Raw genomic sequence first — 20,888 nt, 5'->3', positions numbered from 1 at the left:
GCTGCAATCAGCTACAGCAATCATCTGGCTGCTTGGCCCCTCTTCCACTCAGGATATGTTTTGGATGTATTGAATTTATGGAAAAGGTGGCAGGAAAAGCTCAGGTCCCTTGTCTGGAGCAGCTCAAGTTTTCTGAGGGTCCTGCTGCACTGGGGATTCAGCAAGTGGGGCAGTACTGGGATCCCTCCCACCAGGCACAGGTCTGGAGCTGACAGTGGGCGAAGAAGGAAAAGGAGGAGCAAACTCAGGTGCTCAGGAGGTGAGAACAGTGCAGTGAAAGGGAAGAAGGTGAGAGGAATACCCCAGCTCATGTATGGGAGTAGAAGGAAAATAGAGAGGTTAAAGCCAGGTATTGAGGGAAGGAGCAGCAATGTGGTTTCTACGCCTTCATAGGGATGCCATGATCTCAATCACCTCTGGAGGTACTGGGGAGGAGGGCACAGGTCCCTTCTGGGGAGCACCTTTGTAGAGACAGGTAACCTGTCCCAGAAAACCCACTAGGAGACTCTGGGACTCTCAAAGGACTCTCATTCCTTTGAGAAGGAGAGGGGGTGTTGTCCCTATTCCTCCTTTGCTACAGCAGTGTTTATGCAGGGCCTCAAACCCCAGCAGCACAGGTAGAACAGAGCCTCACTCTCCCATTTGAAACCCCCGTCTTAAACCACAACAGTCAGATTATTAACTTGTACATTTTTTGTCAACACATCTCAAACCATCTATTCTCATTTCAGAGATACAACTATGAGTCGGTTGAGGTATAGAGACTTTCCCAAAGCCAGAGAGGAAGTGAGGAGACTGTGGATGAGCCCTGTTTGGGGACTGCCAGGCTCCTTCCTCTTCAGAAGAAATGAATTCCCTCTCTTCCACTTCTGTTTTCAGGCCAGTGTGCATATCAGAAGAGACCAAATGTGGCAAGAGGAAGCCAAATTAAGCCCGAGTTTGTTTTTATATCAATGATACACCTTTTGCAGTGAACTCATGCTACTGCTTTGCTGATTAAATATTTGAATGGAGAGGAACCAATTGGCAAGTGTCATGTGTTATTTGCAAGTGAATACACTAGATCTTTTACTGCAGTGAGAAAACAAATAATCAGACCCCCAAATTCTTGTACCTTCCCTTTAGCAAGAGCCACATTGTGTTGTTACATCAGCAATTGAAATATGAGAGGGTGCTTGTGTTTATACTCAGAGAAGTCATATACAGATTCCATCTGTTCAACATTTGGAGCAAATTTGCAGTGATTACTCAGGCTGAAAATTGCTTTGGAGTTTTGTCTGTTGTTGCTTGATTTGAAATAAATCAGTGGTGCAGTGCCTCACTTCTGAACACAGACACACATGTCAAAGTGACAGGATAGCAGATGAACTTTGGCTGCTCTGATTTGCAAGGCATTCAGGTGCTGTTGACTCTCACATGGTGGTTTTCTCAAACATACGCTTTGGAGAAATCCAGGAAGAACTAAAGCTGCTGCTGAGGTGAGGAATTAATATCCTGGAGCTTTGCCTCTGCAAACTAAGAGTCATTCCCCCTTGGACAAAGTCCATCCTGTGTCATAGGTTCTGGGACAGAGCCATCAACAGCCAATGTCACATCCCACAGTTGTAGCTGCACTGCTAACAGCAGCTGCCCAGGAGTTTAACAGACGTATCAGTTAAACTGAGGCACAGTTGATTCCCAGCTATTTGAACTCATCAGGTCCAGACTCAGATCCAAGCTTTGAAGCAGCAATCTCTTGCTGAACGGGACAGCCAAGACTCTGGATCTCAGCAATATCAAGAAGAATTAAGAAGTTTGGAGTTTCCTACAGTTTTGCTGATTGGGCTCTAAGAGCATTAGAGAGATGAATTTCAAACTCAATCCTTGATACAACCAAAGAGGAAACCATAAAAGAAAAAAATTAATTTCAGTCATTCAAATGTAGTTGAATATGCTCAGCTGCAACTGGGAAAAATCAGAAGAAGAATTTAGCTGATTGGATTTTGAACCAGAAACAACTCCCACTAAAGTGCCAGATGTTCAACAGTAGTCTCAAATAATAAGGGTTAAGCCCTACATCACCATTATCCAATCCTTCAAAACCCTTGAGTGATGGGAAGCTTTTTACATGAAGGTAGGCTATTCAAGTAGGCTACCTAGCCCTGCCTAGTTTGTGAGACCAAGTGGAGTAAAGCAAAGGGACTGGCTACCCCAGCTAACAAGTTAGTAGGATGGGAGAGTGAAAGCATGTGCTGCTCTGAGAATCAGGCTAACTGTGTGGGTGGCAAAGAGATGGGAAATGGGTTGGAGGGAGTCAGTAAGCATTACCAGCCCCTGATCCTCTGAAAAATTTGTTGACAATGGTGCTGCAGCCAGGGAGCTTTGGAAGATGAACAGCTTGGCTGGTGGAAAAACCTGTTCTCTGGCCACCCACACCATGGAAACCAGCAAGCAGTTGGCTTCAGAGGTTATTTCTATGGATGAAACACGCTCAACAATTAAGGGTAAAGTGGCAAAGTTAGGCATTGAGTGAGTCCTAGCTAACACCCAGTGACTGCAGCATGACTTGTGAGACACTGACACCATGACACCATCTGTTTATGATTTATGCTGAGCAGACTGCATATAGAAACAGATGGGAGGTGTCAGGTCTGATCAGAATTGTTGTGCTGGTGATTCCACAGCACATTATATAGCTGACAGCCTTACTTTCCCACATACTTCTATAAAGAGCAAAGTGTTTATGTTCTTGTTACTCAGGGAATCATTCCTGCTGAATCTCCCACTGGACAGAATCCTGAAGTTATACAGCTGGGACAGATCTTTATTATTGTATTGGGTGTCACTTTGTCTTGTTCAATATTCCCAAAATAAGGTTCCAAAGTATCTTTTTCAGGCTAGTTCTCAAGGTAAAGTGGAAACTTGCTGAGACTGCCTTCAAGCTTGCTCTGAAGTGACTCTCAGGCCCTGCTGTTCTTTAGCACTGCCATCCCTGCTATTTCAAGTCTCAGCTTTAGAAGGTTTCCTTTATGCTTTCATGACTTCATGGAGTTGTAAAAGTTGAGTTTTCATGACCATGGAAAAAGATGATAAATGTAATTCAGGTTCAAAATAACAGAAATCTCCATTGGAAGGAGACTCCTGGACTGTCTAATCACTTGAAGGAAGACCATTTCCAACACTGGAACAGGTCAACCATGGCTTTGCTGTACTGGACCTTAAAAACCTCCACCTTAAAAGACTGTACAGCTTCACTGGGCAGCATGTTCAGAAGTCAAAATCCAGATATAAAAAACTTAAACTCTGTATTCTCCAAGATTGATTTATGATTTTAACACAAACACCTGGCAAGGATACCTCCAAGATGACTTCTCTAATATAGATAATACACCATAAAGCACATTTTCTTCATTATCTCTATCTGTGGACTTCCCTCAGGTATTAGGAGATTCAAATCAATGCATATTAGATCAAAATAGCAAAAAAAAAAAAAATTCTACAGGTGAAGGCAACGGTTAAAAATGAAACAGACTCAAAAGTTACATTTTGTAGGAGTGCAGAGGCTTTCAAATATTTCCAGTTAGCTAAACTGGAGAGATATGGTTATGAGAGATTTTCTATCAGTGTTCAGAAGATTTTTTTTACCTGATTATCCAGAGGGGTTTTCTCATCTCATTCAGAGGTGTATTCTCATCTAATTTCAAATAATAGCAACAGCAATAATAGCAGTAATAATAATAATAATTAATTAACAAGCCCCTGAAATGACCAGGCTGCAAGACTACAGTGAGAAACCACACCAATGAGCAGTGTGGTACCATGCATGTTCTGCCATTGCTTTCCCAGATTCTGATCTGGGTACAAATGTCACTGAGTGATGTGGCAGAACATCAGTCCCCATGTCCACTGTCACACACAAATCTGGGGTAGTCCTACCCCAACCAGAGGCACTCTATTTACATTAAATGGGCACAAGGGTGAGTCAAGGCCTCTCATCTCACTTCCACTGATCACTGAGGATGTAAAATGTCTGTGGCTATCAACATCTTAAACTCTAATGCACCTTTTTGGCAGTGAGAATAAAACAGCTTTCCCAGATTCCAAGGGACTCAAGCCGACTGACAGCAGGGTACTGTTCACTAGGATTTGAAGCATGACTGTATGTGCCTTACCCTCAAAGCACAGATCAGTGAAATGACACAGAGATGGATTGTGTAGCACAGAGAAAGCTGGCCACCTTTCCCTGGAAGGAAGGGGATCCTGCCAATGCTGCTCCAGGGCACAGGACTGCTGGTGTTCAGCTGCAGGTCCCACTGCTACTGTGAAAGCAGGCACCTGAGCTGCTGGCTAGCTGAGTGGCACCCAAGAATAAAAAGCAGCAGATGGCACAGCAAGTTGTTATAGAAACAAACCAAAAAACTTTTTTATTTCTTCCTTAAACTAATCAGGTTTTCAGAAACTATAGCAAAATGGAGTATTGCAGCACTCCGAGCTGGCACCTCCTGGATATTGTGCCTTGGGCAGTGTTGCAGTAGGAGTCATCAGTGCTGCACATAGCAGCCACTGCACTTCCAGGACACCAGAGGGATTGTTTTAGGGATTGTTTGTCATTGGTATATAGATAAGAAAGAGTGGATTAAGAAGCAGCCACGTTTAGGCTGAAGGAGTTTTTCACAATTTTCCTCAGGCCCCAAAGAAAAAGCCCAGTGTAATTCCCACATATGTGGGACTGTGTGGCTTCTCTCAGTGTGTCCTGCCTTACCTACCTGGCATTATGGGAACTGACTCTGAGAATCACCTGCCAGATCAATCGCATTAACTTCCCAGGGCAAGATCCAATTTTGCACGGTAAAGATGCAGAACCCAGCTGGCCTGAAGGCAGACAGATATGATAGAAGCACGGGGTCTGGCAAGGAGGACACTCAATAAACTCTCTAGAAGCTGCTTCCTCATTAGTCAGTGACTGGTTTGCAGCTAGGGAGAGAGCCATGGGAAGAAACTACCAGCAGAGAGAGTTTCCCCATGTGTTTAGGGCAGAGAAGGGAGGCTGTGACCTTTGGAAAGATGTCCTCCCTCTGTCCTGCTTCTGTGCTTGGTGCTGCTGCTCAATTGATTCCCTTCTGCTCAGCCACAAGACTCCATGTGCTGGTGGGCTTAGCATAGTGTTCCGTGCTCCCACTGGACAGAGCTGGGGTGGTTATGGTAGCACACCCAGCCTGTGGTTCAGGGAGCAAAGCAAGCTGCCCTTCCTCCAGCATCATCCAGTTCCCCCAGCTCAGCTTTGCAGGGCCTATACTCAGGCATACAGGCACAGCACCTATCCCTGACACAAGGATAGCCAGCATTACACTGCAAGAACTCTCCCCAGCCTCATCTACACTTGTCAGGCATCTTGCAGGCAGGCCAGCAGAGCAGGAACCCGACTAGGAAGGATTTCAGCCTTGGCCAAGTGTTCAAGTGGAGGGGAAATGCTTTCATTTCTTAACTTTCCCTTAAAATAATGCGCACGATCTGTTCTGGGAACACCCACCCAGTGAAAATCCCTCTGGAGACTGCCTGCCAAAGCCTGTGAAAATCCCTTCTGGGAGCCCTGTCTGCTATTTCAGACACAGCCTGCTCATAGGAACATAAATCTGCTGTCCTCACTGGTGAAGATTATTTGAGCTGGATTTAATGTGCCTAGGCACATCTTTCTTAACTTAGCTCAGATAACCACCTGCTACTTCACGTGCATTTGTTGCTCAGTGCAGATCTCTAACAGAGTCCCCCCCTGCTGCTGACAGCTGCCCTGGGCTGCACACTCACCTTTTCCCCACCATCTGGCACAGTCTCAGCATAACTGGTGCTAGGGAGGAAGCCACTGATCTCTGCTCTGCCCAAATATTTTACTTTGGGATTCTTTTCTATTGCAGCATTTTGCCACCTTGTTGAATCTGGAGCAGAGAGTATCTGTTGTTTAGGAAAGAAAGTAATAGAATATAGCACAACTCCCTAAAACCATCATAGAGATGACACTTATGGAAACTTATCAACATCTCTAAAAAGTTCCCTATCTATATGGTTTACAAGAGAATGTGTTTCTTTGCTGAACCTGTGACTGGAAGACCATATGGGAACTGTTTTGCCACTAAAGTTTCATTTGGGGGTCAAAACCACCGAAGCAGGATTCTGAATTGTATGGGTGATCTCTCTCTATTACAGTAATTCCTATAGTAAAGCAGGGAGGTGGGGAGAGCAGGAATAAACCACATATGTTAGCACTTTTGCTGGCAACTTGGTGGATTGTTTAAAATCAAAGGAATCCCCACACTTTTTGGGACATGAGAACATTGGCACACAAAGACCTTTTTAAGATTTGGCATAAGACACCACTGTTTTTACCCACAAGTAGCTCGTGCTGCCAGCCACTCCAAACACACTCCCATCTCAACATGCTGCTGGCACCAACTCCACCTGCTGGAAACAGCCTCATGTCCCAGCTGGATTCAAGTTCTTTGAGTGCAATTGTTAGATTTGAGAACTTGACTCTGCTAACATCATTGGTGATTTCTCAGGATTAAAACCCCCAGAACCAACAAATGCTTGGTGCTTTCACATCTTTCTGAATTAACTGATCAGAAGTTCATCCTCATTCTAATGTAAGGGTTTAATGCTGTCCATGTTCTTTAGAATTCACCCCTTTATCCATGTATATCAGAAAATTAAATGCAAGAAGCAAAATTTATCCTGTGCTTTCATTTTATAGACAATTTACATGTAATCAATTCAAGCTGATTTAGTTTATCTAGTATGATATAAAGTAGATGATATAATCACAATGAAAGATTATTTGGGTCTCTTAGACAAGGCTCCTGGAACACATTACGAGCATTATGCATCAGATTTTATGTTCACAGCTCCCCCCTAAAGAATGATCAGATACCCACCAACATCTTACGAACACATACTCAGAACAGAGGCTTTCACATGGCTGGTCCAGTTCTGAATTCACTATTCATAAGACTCAAAACTTTGAGCTAAAGAAAGGCTTCATAAGACTTCCACCCTCAAACTGAAATTCTACCCAGTGGGGAAACTACCCTGTCAGCAGCTGTTGCACTGAGTGTTAATTACCTTCACTGTTAATGCTTTGCTTCATGCCTCCTGTGTCCTTTCATTTCCAAGAGATGATGGGCTTTTTATCATCCCTTCAGCTGCCAAGCAAAGCACACTCTATTAGTATAAGTGTCACAATGTGGATGTTTATCAGCTGAATAAATTATTGCTTAACCTTTCCTTTAAGCCAGCCATGTTTTTATTACTCTTACATTCCTATTTTCCAGTTGATAAAGAGGAAAGAGGAATATAGCTGATATCTACACAAGGCAAAGTCAAGCATACCTTGCAGGATCTTAATACTCAAACCTCTGTCCCTGATGCTTTCCTCAAACTGACATTTCTGCTTCTCTCCTAATACCATTTAACAGCAACACAAACCAGCATGTGCTGGGAAATCCAAGCATCCAGATTGCAAGGTGGTAGAATACATGCATTACTAAAACAGTATTTTAAAGAGCTAAAGATCTATTCACTCAGACGAACTAATACAAATACTGTGATTCAAGGGACAGGAAACTGTCATTATGAGTTTTACTAAATATTATGGTCAAGTCAAAATTAATTATTTGCAAAAAATTTTGATTCATTTAATCTGGGAATCAGCAGTAATACCGAGATTTTTAAAAATCACCTTGTGTGCTAAATCCACAATTTTCTAGGTTTCCTACACGTTTGCTGAAATCAAACACATTCAATTCTTGAATTTGGAAAATACCTGACTTTATTTTTTTGTTCAGAGTTTTTCAAAATAATCTAAATGAATACCCAGATATGCTTAGATATGCACAGATATCAACAGTCACAGGAAAGTTCATGTAATGCTGTGTTTGTGAGTTCATGAGATTGTTGGCATTTTTCCCAGTAATTCAGTGATTTTATTGTCCTAGTATGCTTGTTTTTTGAAATAGGCAGATTAAACTCATACTTTGTGAAGGTACATCAAAACACCTTCATTAGAATTCTGTATGATTCAAATTTTTTCTCATGAGTATAAATCAGTAGTAGCTATGATGGTCTAATAACACCAGAGATAAAATTTGTTGGCAAAACCAGAATTTGTTATTAGGGAAAAAAAAGTGTTTATGAAAATATTTATATTTTCAAAATATATCACCTAATCTAAAAAAATATTTGCTTTCTTTCTACCAAATTTTCAAAATGTCTTGAGTCATTTTTGGATTGTTCAAATATCACAGATTTTATTTTTTTGCAGTAGCAAAACAAAAAGGAAGTTGCAAACATAGTCCTCAGAACATTTTTACTTCTGTTTACATCAAACATTGCCTTCAAAATTACATGGAAGTTCCTCTAATTTTATACTGTTCTCAGTGTAAGATTTCCTAGAAGACAGAGGCTGTAAACTTGACATGATACTAGGAATGATTATCTCCCGTTGTAGTGTTCTTTCATCAACATCCATTTACTATGTGAGTGGAACAGCTAGCTTTTTATTTAAAAATAAACAACAAGAAAAACAACAACCCCCCCACAAAGAAACAAAAAATAAACAAAAAAGAAAGAACAAAAAAAAAATCCCAAAACACCCCAATCAGAAATCTTCTCAAGAAGAGTTTTAAAAAATCTATTTCCTTTTGATTTGTCTCTCACTTCTGGAAAGGCATTTAATCATTATCAAAGGGTGTCAAGTGATAATCTCAGATGTGGCAATCAAGTGCAGGCACAGCTTTGATGCAACACCTCACATGCACAGCAAAACACCTTTCTGGAGTTTGTCCCACCAATTAAAACCTTCAGCCTTTTGCAGGAGCTGAGCTGCTGTGTAAGCTCAGAAGGACCCAAAGACTCAGCTGGAAATGCACACGAGCTCTTCAGTGAGCTTCCTCGGGTTTCACACCAAGTCAGGATGTCCAGCCTGTGGTTTTGGTGAGAGCTGCACCCACACAGAGCCTCTGTCACTGCTTCTGTCTCAGACTGGGCATGAAATAATGCTTCAGACTGACTGCTGGGTCTACTCCCATCTCTGGGGTCCTATCAATACTGAGAAAATGTTGACAATTTGATAATGAACCATTATCATTTGGGAAAAATGAGAGAGAAATTGAAAACAAACATCTGATAAATACAATTAAATATATTCTCTTATCACATATTAGACATGCTCAAATAATAGAGTATCTGCTGGAGGTCTGCTGCTCAGCATACATGTTTACATCAAGGATTACAAAACTTTTCTCTCCTTTTATATCAGCATTTAGTCTGATGCAACTCTGATAACTACTCCAAAATCACTTGCTTACCAGCCACTGCAATACTGCATCATGACCATGTAAAAACCCCAACATCCTATGGCACTGGACGCCTTCATATTTTTTAACCTTAAAATCCTTCCCCCTCCCTGCAGTGCTCACCTAGCAACTTTTGTTTACAACTCCAGCATCAACTCCTCCCCCTAGGCAGACCAAGATCTTGAGCATTATGAGCTTCCTGACTGTGGAAATTCTGTCATCTTATTCCTACCACACCTACTAAAACTGGTCTTCAACAATGTATGAGGACACAAGAATAGGCATTTGTTGAAAAGACTTTTAAGACTATTTTTGCACCTGAACATCACATCAAATTCTTCCCTACCAAGACTAGTTCTTGTAGTCTTTTTCTAAATTATGTAACCAACATTATCTGCTAGCTAAGTAGAAGAGGGCTATGTAATTTTTCTAACAGTTGTTTTTTTGCCAAGCAATATATTTGGTGAGCTTTGGTTCATTTATTTATAGAAGTATCATGAAGTATCCACTCGCTACTTAAAGAAATCCTTAAAAATCCCTCAAACAAAAAACAAATAAAAGAAAGAAGAAAATTTACATTTCTTTGCCTTCCCTTTATTCCAGAGGTAACCTACCTGATAATAAGCTTCCGTTAAATGTTAATAAAACAAAGGTTACATAATTCACTATCCAGCAAGGACTAAGCAGGATAAATCCAGATACTAATGATGGTTTGTTTGGGATTAATGGTAAGCGTTGGATTAGTTGAGGGCTTCTTGGTATTTGCATTTCCCAGCTCACAACAAAAATTCCAACAGCAAAAGGCTAGTGCCACCTTTGGATGAAAACTCAGATCCCTCTGTCAATCTGATTTTCTGTGCTGCTACTTGTCGTGCTTTCAGAAAGTTAAGTAAGATTTAATCAGAAAGTTGTTTTTTCCTTCTCACACCTCCTTTTTTCCTTTCTTCTCCCACTCAACTCTAATTTTTAAGTAATAGAGAAAGAGTTCTTCCCTCTTCTCAGTGCTCAAACTCTTTAGAGTTTATTCTTGGAAATGTATAAGAAGGTCTATTAATTGTCATGATACTTGATTAAAGTCCATTTGTAAGATATTTCCACAAATTGTTAAGCATTTGAGGGAGACAAAAAAAAAAATCAGTGAAACTTTTAACCTAAGTTTAGGTAAAGGTTGATGTAACTTTGATTCTTATTTTGGTACTTCACACATTTCCAGACTTGTCCTTATTTTACCTTGCTTCAGATAGCCAGAAATATCCTCATCAGTCATCAGACCTGCAGCACCTCATTCATCTAAGAAAGGACTTCTTCATTTTGAAAGGCTGTATCCAAATGTGGGATACAGCCACTGGCTGAAATGGAGTTCACTTTCTTCACAGGGATCCTGCCCTGCTGTGTTCTGAGTTTGTGACTAGAACAGTGTTACTTAACACCCCAGTGGTTTTGGCTACTGCTGAGCAGCACTTGCACAACATCAAAGCTTTCTTGTTTGTCACTCTGAGGGTGGGCGAGGATTTGGGAGGGAACAGAGGCGGGACAGCTGACACAAACGAGCTGAAGGGACATCCCATACTGTGCATCTTCATGCTCAGAGATAAAAATCTTGGGGTAGAACACCTTCTAGCATAGCCACTGCTCAGAGTCTGGCTGGACATGGCTCTGCTCAGGAAAGATGAAGAGAGCAGCACCTTCCCTCGACCCTCCTTCCTTCACTTTTGAAATGTCTTTACCTTGACCCAGGCATTTTCTTGCTTTTATTCTTCCTGTTGTGTCCCCCACCCCACTGCAGGAGGTGTGAACAAGCAGCTGTGTGGGTGCTTAACTGCCGGGTCAGCCCACACCAGGATTTGTAAAACTTGTGTCTCCACAACATAGGAAGACCCAGCATCTTATTCCTTAAGGCAAATTAGTGTAACATTACTGACAACCAAATCTGCAGTCATCCTTGGTACTAATAAAAGTGGAGACAGTAAGCAAAAATCCCAGAGAGGCCAATGATACCATTTGCTAATTGGCTTTGGTTTTCCATCTGTGTGTGTGGGTTTTATAATTACATGTGTGCTTTATTTGATTTCAAGGGCTCTGCATTTATTTCTAATAGTAGTACTTTCCAGTCTTTATTGGATGATCCCCTGGAAACCTTGTACTAAGAAAAGAATGTGATCAACCACAACATTTACTTCCTGTATTCAGACATACCTCTACAGCAACATGAAACAGATACCATTTCATCTACCATACACAGGCAAGTGACAACTTGAGAAAGACAGTCTGGAGTGAGTCAAATCAAAAGAAGGGACTTTTCTTGATGATTTCCCAGTGCAACCAATTAAGTCCACTCCCTGCACACCATGTGGCCTTGTTTTTCAATTTTTCATGATTTCTTTTTCCTTAACAATTCCCCTTATCCCCTTAGGGGTGAAAGGACAAGTGTTTTCTTTCAACTGAGGAAATGCTCTGATATCAATGCCCCTCTACTGCCACCCTATTTCTAAAGCTTCTGATTGTAAAGCTGACCAAAATTTGGCCAGCTGACGACTTCTGCTCTCTGCAAGTACCTCCTACACTTGAGGATAAAAGTCAGGATCATCTGAAAAAAAGGTTCACATACCACACATCAACACATAACTGAAGTGATATCACCATTACCATGTGAGCCCTAACACAACCATTTATTGGAGAAAAGGCTCATGTTTCCAGTCTTTTCATATGCCCCTACCACTAATGCCTGAGTGCTTCAACTCACCACTTGAGTCAAGGTCAGGTGAATATGAAAATGGTGTAGGTCAGAAGATTCCTGAACTCCTGACATGTTGGGAAGTGTATAAAGAGTATCTAAAAATCGTATCTTGCATAATAGCATTTCTTATAAATGTTTTAAGTGACAGTCAGCCAATGAAGTAAAGTGCACATGCAAATCTACGACCAACTCTTACTTCCTCACATTTTTATCCAAATGAATTTAGTATATATCCTAAAGGGAACTCTGGAGATGTCAGCATGTCTGTGTACATTTATTAAAATGAAAATAAACCAAAGTAGATAAAACCTACCAAAGAGTAAATGCTGCTCTTTTCTCAGCTCAAGCTATGTTTCTTGGCCCATCTGGCACTCAAAGCCACCTTTAGGCTTCCATGAACCCAAGGCCATATGAAAAAAATTATATCCCAAGATAAAAACACATATCTCCAGACCGTGAAAGCTAGATTAAACCATTTGACATGTATTTCATCCCTGTCCTGCCAACATAAAATGCAGCAGCAAGCAGGCCCTTTCTGCCAGTACAACCCTGTTCTGTTTATTCTATTTATTCAACCCACCACACACCTGCAGCCCCTGCCCAGGTTGCTTACATATGGGCTGGCATTCACTCAGACCTTGACCATACTCAGCTTTAACATCATGGTGGGACACACTCAGAAACTGAGAGCTGACCATTTTAGTATTCACAGACTGTGGACCATCACCAGGTTTTACTTTTATGACTGCAGCCAACTAGTTTTAAAAGCAGTTACCTCATACCCAAGTCAGGATTTTAATACAGAACATAAATCCCAGCAGATGCTGGAAAAATGCATCCAAAAAGCTGGGTAAATATTTGGCCAGAGGATCCAGCCTCCAGTCTGGCTAGTTTAGAACATCAGCTGCAGCAAGAGAAAAATAATTTGCAGACTCTCATGAAGCAATTCATCAGAGCATGTATCTTACAAATAACAAGCAACACTCTGCTAGACTTACAGTACCTCCAGCCTAAGCACAGGATTCCAAACAATGAATTGTGACCTTATCACATGATCTACATTTCTGTACTACCTTGCCCACAAAGTCTGGCTCCACCACCCCTAACCAAGATGCTAACATGGGCAGAAGCCAACAGGCTGACAGTGAGTTTTGCCCCTCTTTTCTTTCCCTGACCAGATGGGAGTCTTCCCTTTCTCCAGCAAGCAGCTAGAACTGATGTGACTGCCCTGATCTGAGAAAAAGTAAAGAAGAAATTCTATTCAGGCCAGGGGTGTGGGGGAGACTAAGAGCCAGCACCATCTCAATTTACAGTCTCCCTGTGGCAGGCTCTGGCTTTCCTGCTACCAGATTGCTATCTCCTAACCCACATTAACCTACACATTCTCTCATCCACCCCTCCTGAAAACTATTAGGCTGTTATCCAACACATTTAAAAGTGGTACAGCCCCAAAGGGTTACAATAATACCAAAGAGAAACATCAGTATTGTGAAAGATACAAGTGATTGTAGATAAATGTGTTCCAAAATTTAACAACCTGGTAGGCAGCACAACTCTAAATAGGCAGTTAAGATAAACTGTAATATAAATGTAGGGATACAGAAATGCAAGTGCACTCCTTATGTGTGAGGCTGTAAGTACCAGCTGAAACAAAAAAAGAAGACCATTCTCTTGCAATGCTAGCAGAAATCCCATGTTGCCCAAAACTTCAGCACTAATCCCTGACTTTCAGTGCTCTGCTGTAACAGCTTATGCAGCCAGGCCCTCCCCATGTGCCTCCCGCAGAGCAGACAGTGCCTCACAGTGCTCAGCTCAACAAGAGCAACAAGAGAGTCACGCCTGACACCATAAAGATGTTTGTTCCACATATGGTTGCAGCTCACACTTCATTAGTGCCTGTTCCTAAATGACAAGTTTATCTGCTGCTTTGACGGTAGCTGGCTCATGCCTGCCTAACCATATTGCAGGCAACACGACTAACCCAAGAGCATTTTGGTTCCAAGAAATTCCATGAAATTTACTTATCTGGTGAAAAATCACACACTAGCAAAACTCTTTCAAAGGCAGACATAGCAAATATCTCATTAAGCCTGTAACATTGTTAATCAAGCACTAGTGGCACTACTGGATGTTTACACAGCCTGGATCCACTGTTCGAACAGTGGGCCCAAAAGGACACTCTCAGGGTGGGCAGTCACAGGCTTCCCATAGGCAGAACACCCCAGGAACTTGGGTATTTCTGTCCCACTTTAATTTATGGCCAGTTAACACCAACTTCTGATTGCTCATCTGAGTGCTGGGGGGTGGGAGGGAAACCACAAACACCCATGGGCAGCTTCCCTGCCCCTCTCTAACCTCAGCTTCTCATGGGTCACAGCCCAGTTACAGCCAGCCTGTCCCACTGCCCTGCTGAGGCAGTGCCTGGGGCAGCATGGTAACAGTCCCACCTGCTGCTCTCCTTTTCTACTGTTTTCCCATTGCCACTCCATGCCTTTGTTTCCAGCTCAGTGTGCCCACTTGGATGGGGTGAGGTGCCCACAGACCCCCTCCCTCAAAGGACCCCTCCTCTGGTGTGGGTCACATCCCAGAGGTGACCCTCACATTGTGGTGCCTCTGGCCCCTCTCAGCTGCCATTCCTGCTCAAAGGCATCAGCACTGCTGGCCATGGGCTGCCCACACCACGGGGCAGGCCATGGCTCCGTGCCAGGCAGGGCAGTCCCACTGCCCACAGTCACACACGGCTGTGCAGCGCCCTGCTCTGCACCACACAGCTTAAAAGTGCAGAGACAAACAATTTGGGGGGGGAAAAAAAAAGCAATCTCAGTCTACCCTTGGTCTTACAGCACTAGATAATTCAAAACATTGAAATAATATTAAAGTAGAACAGCACTAATACTTCTGTGGTCTTTGACATGAAATTGTGGAAAATCCTCTCATGATTTACTTTGGATTTGTTTATCTGTTCTAGATTTGGGGTATTTTTCCCTCTGCAGATTTCCATTTGTTTCAGCATATATACCAACTACTGCTATGCAAATTCTTTTATTCAGATTTCTTTTCATAGTAGCTTTTGTTTCAAAGGCTTGCATAACTTGCTAAGGAACTTGCACTTTAAAAATATACATACTGAAAACAAATTAACATTTTCTGCAGGAGGTTTCAAATAACTTTACAAAGGGGAGCTAAAAAGGAAAAAAAAATCAATTATCCTTTTAAGTGGGATATCAGAAATGAGACTTTTTAAATTACTTGAAAGTTATTTATATGGATGAGTTTGTTCAGACACAGAATGTAATTTCAAACACCATGCCATTTCAGAAGGAAGTCTCCTGGTTTCCAATAAAGTACTTTCCTCAAAAGGGACTTTATTTGGACCAGATACACACAAACATCCTGCTTTTCCAAAGAAACTTCCTTAATGCTCACAGTGAACTGCATTATCAATATCTTTGGTCTTCAAAGCTCCAGCCTCAGACTACCCTGAGACACAAGCTGTGCCCTGCAGGCACAAATGCAGACTTTGGGTGATGGTGCTGCAAGTTCTAGAGCACAGAACTCAGAACTGGGCAGGTGAACATGGCAGCAAGACATCACATAAACACACAGCCTAGACACATCAGCTGGGATTCTACACAAAAGACTGGTCTTCACTAATACCAGTCATACCAGTTTTGATTTCTAGCCAGCTTGTTATCACAAACTTTGCCTTTTCTTCTTTTTTGGTGTGGTTTTTCAACCATCAAAATGACTTGCAGTGGCATCTATATTGGCACAGGGAAAGTGTTTGCACTGAAATGCTTTGCTTATTTTCATCTGACCATTGCAGGAGAATGTACTTTTCACCTCTGAACTGCAATGTGTTCTACCATGTTCTTTTAATGATGTAGCTAGTAGTTACCAGCCAAGAGGACTCTAAAATTAGTTATTTCTACAGCTTCTGGATGTGATGAAAAGCACTCAAAAATATCTAGAACCTCCTTCATATTTTACCATTCAAGACAGCATTATTATCTTCAGGAATACAATATTCTGAAAAGACAGTTCTGCCCATCAAGTGTCACTAAAAGTCATGGAAAATTAGACATGTTTTTTATTCCCAGAAGAATAGAACCAAGGAAAAAACTTCATGCTTCAAACAGTGCCTGACAGTCTTTGTAACTTCTACACATTTTGTGACTGTATTATTGAGATGGTTATTCCATTAATTGCATTAGCTTAATCAGACAGTAAAGTTAAAGAAGGAGCAGCAATACAGGGGCAGACAATTTCTATTCTATTCTATCTAATATCCCATTTATGGACTGAAGCATTCAAACCAAAGACCGACTTGCCTCATACAGGCATCCATGCATCCCCAAAGAACAGCAACTCCTCTCTCAATGAGCACTCAATACTCCACAAGTGTTATGAGATAACCCCCAAGCTTTCTGAGCTACTGAGACTCTACATCCTCATTTTGGCTCAATTTCAGGACTGCCGCTGGCACCAGCTGAAAAGACTGGAAAAGCAGACACAACAAAGCATTGAGTTTGTTTCTTAAAAGAGTTCACAGAAAAAAACCAAACAAGCAGAGCTGCTGAGTGTCCCAAGTGAACCAACGAGGTGTCTGAAAGAGCCAGAATGTATGAAACTGTAAGCTAGAGTAAGAAATTCAAGGATGCTGTTTTAATGTACTCCTCTCTTGAGCTTAGTCTCCCTAATTAAAAAATAAAACAGCAAACAAAGGGCATTTCAGACAACCATCCATCCACCGTATCCATGGATAAACAGAGACTCCTAAGGGGAAGAAATGCACAGAGACCCCTGGAGCTGTGGTGCAGAAACCCAGATGATACCAAGGGAAGATCTCAGCTTCTCATGTTCTGGATCACATCCTCCGCTTTCCATAATCAGCAAGGGAGCTCCAGGCTTCTATTCACCTACATGATGTACCTGGTGTTAGTATAAGAGTAAGTGCTCTTCTATCCACACACCACAGCAGATTATGGAGTAGAACATTCCTACCCACCCAACTAAGAGAAAAAAGCCCAGAGGAGGTAGTTATGCTAAAGCAGAGTATTAAAAACATACATCACAAATAGGCTGAAGCTGATGATCCAGAAAGTAATTCTGAAGTATTTGCCATGGGAATATAATTAGACAGCCAAGTAAGAATCTGCCTGTCTTCCCCACTTCCAGCTTTCCCCTGTGTCTTCCCTAAAGCATACCATTTTTTTAGCATAGATAGATGACCAATCAGACTAGATATTAAAGGTGCCTTGCTACTAAATTTCAGCTGCTTGCATAGCAACACAAGCTACTTACCAAGTCCAGGGCAACAGATTTGCTGGACAATCGAAAAAATAAACCTTGGGAGTCAAAACAAAGCAGCTGACTTGACAATTTTCAAAATACACTAAATAATGCTACATTTCAGCAGTTTTCATCAATCACATGAAAGAAGCTGAGGTTCTGTACAATAAGCAGTGTGTGGCACTGCTAGGAGAGAGATTTTACACTTGTACCTACATCAGCAGGCAGCAGACTTTCAAGGTGTAATGCCCTATTCAAAGATTTCCCTGCATCTAGAGCCACAATACAGAGAAGACATGGCAGACCACTTGCAATCAGAAATCAAGGCTTACAGAAGTATATGCTTAGGAAATTAGCACTGTTTTAAACACTATTTCAGAATGTTAATGGAATTAAGAAAAGGGCAACATCATAATGAAAAGCCCTTTAACGCAAGGAAGATTTTTCAGTATTGAACGGCCCAATAAAAATTCCCTCTAGGACTGATTTCATACAATTACATTGCATATGATTGAACTATCTAATGAATAATTAAGTGGCAGAATGGTACAATCAATATAATGAAATAAAAAGCAGAAGTAAATATCAGTTAATCCAATACAAAGCTGTGTATTCAAAACCATACAGACCAACACCTTGACCAGTGACAGTGGAGCACTGAATTTATTAAAACTTTATGAATAGACAAGAAATAAAGAGTCTCGTAACTTGTTGTTGGTGTCAACCCATTATCAGTTGATAAGGTGGAAGTTTCCAAGAAAACCCATGATTTGCCTTTAGTGCTCTTATGCTTCTATATTAAGCCTCATTTCTTCTTTTCTCCCCATAAGACTGCACAAAAATTCCATTTATAACCTGGTGCCCCTAACCCTGCCCTTAGCCATAACCTGAAGTATGAACCAAATAAATCACCCAGCACAGAACTTCAAGTTGCTTCATAAGCAACTTGCAGCCATGAAACCTAGACCTGCAGACTCTGCTGTGTGATCAATGAATTTAATTCTTTATGATGCCGTTCATAATCCTAACATAAACTCATCCTGGAAAAAAACCACACATCATTATCTTCTTCTGACGTGACATGCTTGCAGAAGCTGAAAAATTAGCCACTAAAACTTTCCAAAGCTTAAACTCATGCTTAATTCTATGGGGAATAATTGACAAGACAATCTCTCAAGCAAAGCAGAACACCATCTCCCTAGAAAAGTCATCACAATTAGGTAATTTCTTCTTCCTTCCACGTTGCCTAAAGCTCTTTCTTCACTCCATCCACACTGTATTTCCAAACCAAGAATACCAAGGCATATATGTCTTTTCCCAGTCTCAAAGTCCTCAACTTTGCAGAAAGCATACTGCCCCCTGACTAGATGAGCTATTTTAGAAGCACTTCAGCACTGTTAGAGCCTATGTTCTGACAAGCAAAGGAAAATTCCGTTCACAGACCAAAAAATAACTGTATAATTTGGAAGCTATTGGTTTCTTAGTAAACAATCAGCGGAACAGTCCTGCCAATGTAGGAGTAAAATTACCAGAAGCACTCAAGTGCTGTACTCAGGTATGTAACAATTGACTTGTATGTACAGCTCACACAATGCAGTCTCTAGCTGGTTTTGAGATCACGTACACATGCATCAGAAATACAATCTCCAATTTTGTGTTTAAATAATGCAAATTACCCATTTCCATACATGAGTTTAAAGGCACTCATTTTTATATGTAAATAGCAGCAAGGCCACCACTCAGATGTTCAAAATGTTCAGTCTTTCCAGGGGGCTCCTTGAACACAGAGCTATGATTTCCTTCACTGGATATTCTAATACCTCCACACCAGTAGTTGTTTTTTTTTAGATGGTTTTTTGCATCAAGTAGTCAGCTACCACATAAAAATCCTGTACATGTGAAATCAGGACCACACACTGTAACTGGCCAAAGACAGTGCACAATGTTGCAGGAAATAAAATCAGTCACATATTATGGCATGACTTTGTTACTTTTTCATAATAATTAAGTTATTCAAACAGTTAGACCAGACTACACAGAATGGACATTAGGTGCAGTTTTATAGGATGAGACCGCCATGCAGGCACTTTACAGCTATTCAGCTTGGAAGGTATGGACTATATACATGCTATCCAACTTCTTTCAGTTCAACATTCATTTCTCTTTTTTCCTCTCCATACCAGAATCAGAAGGATTTTACATAAGGAAAAATATTAACTTCTTAATTAAGTTCTGTCCTTCCAAACAATGGAGCAGTAACCTATAGGTTACTCAAATCACTTTTTAAAAATTCAAGAATTAAAAAAAAAAACCAAAACCAATGCCCAGAAGTAAATTAAATAATATTCCACACAACAAAAGTAGTATTTTGGCACTCCTGGAAAAGAAATCAGAAAATGAAAAGTCACACTGAATTTCTACAATAAACATAGTGTTAGTTCTCTTCCTAGTCATTAGTGCACAGAAACACAAAAGCTGTGCTGAAAAACTGTTACCATCGACTCCAAAAGGAAGCAGATTAGGATCATGGTTTGCAATATCAGAGTGTTTTTTGACTGCAACAGAAACTAAATTTAGACCCAGTTACATAAAAAATACTAATAGCCTTAACACTTTTAATCAGCATAAGAGGTTTAAAGATACACGAATGATTTAAAATCTGTTGACTAGTTTTATACTGCTTTTGCAATATTGTGCATTAGTAAAATCAGGGAGATTATGAAAGAAATACTAAAGCATAATAAAATTACATAAAACATGAAAAACAGGCTATGCAGAGTGACTCCAAAAACTGACATTAAGAGAAATTTTACTAGAGTATGTCAAAACCAGAAGTTCTCTATAGATTCCTGCAGCATGGAGGTCAATCTAATCAGGTAATGCAACCCAAGTACCTGGTAGGTTCAGAAAATAGGTTGGACTCTTTGTAAATGCAGTATTAACTTGTGTGATCCTCCAGAGGGCAAAGAATAAAAGGCTTACTCCCCTGATAGTGCTGCAAAGTGCTGATCCATGACTCGCACCAAGCACAGAGCAGTCTGGCAGCCTTTCAAATGCCAGGGCTGGCACGGGGACGGGCAATATGCTCCACCAGCTGTGCAACTCCTTCAGGAGCTGCAACACAGCAGAAAAAGCAATTCCCTGATGATTTTCCACAGAAGTTCATTACTATGTCTTGCAGAGCACCTGCCAATAATTTAGGAAGTATTGATTCAATCATGCTCAGAGTTTTTTCCTCCATGAAAGTTAAATAAGTTCTCTGAAAACAAACGAAGGTACAATATTGCCCTAGCAGAAATAATTACTTGGGTATGCTATACCTGTTGCCTCAGATATGTAGGAAAATTACAAAATTACAAAATGAGTGGCATTGTTATCACATGCAATATCACAATTTTTTGTATGTAATCCACACCATGAAAACATTTTCAGATTCATATATAGAAGCATATGCAACAGGTTAGTTAGGTAAATGTGGGTAACTTTTTTTTTGCTGATTTTTTTTTTGACAGTTCACTACAGTGGCATCAGAAAGC

Source organism: Ammospiza nelsoni, chromosome 6 (assembly GCF_027579445.1).
Source record: "Ammospiza nelsoni isolate bAmmNel1 chromosome 6, bAmmNel1.pri, whole genome shotgun sequence".
Classification (NCBI taxonomy): Eukaryota; Metazoa; Chordata; class Aves; order Passeriformes; family Passerellidae; genus Ammospiza; species Ammospiza nelsoni.
This window is presented reverse-complemented; position numbering follows the sequence as displayed.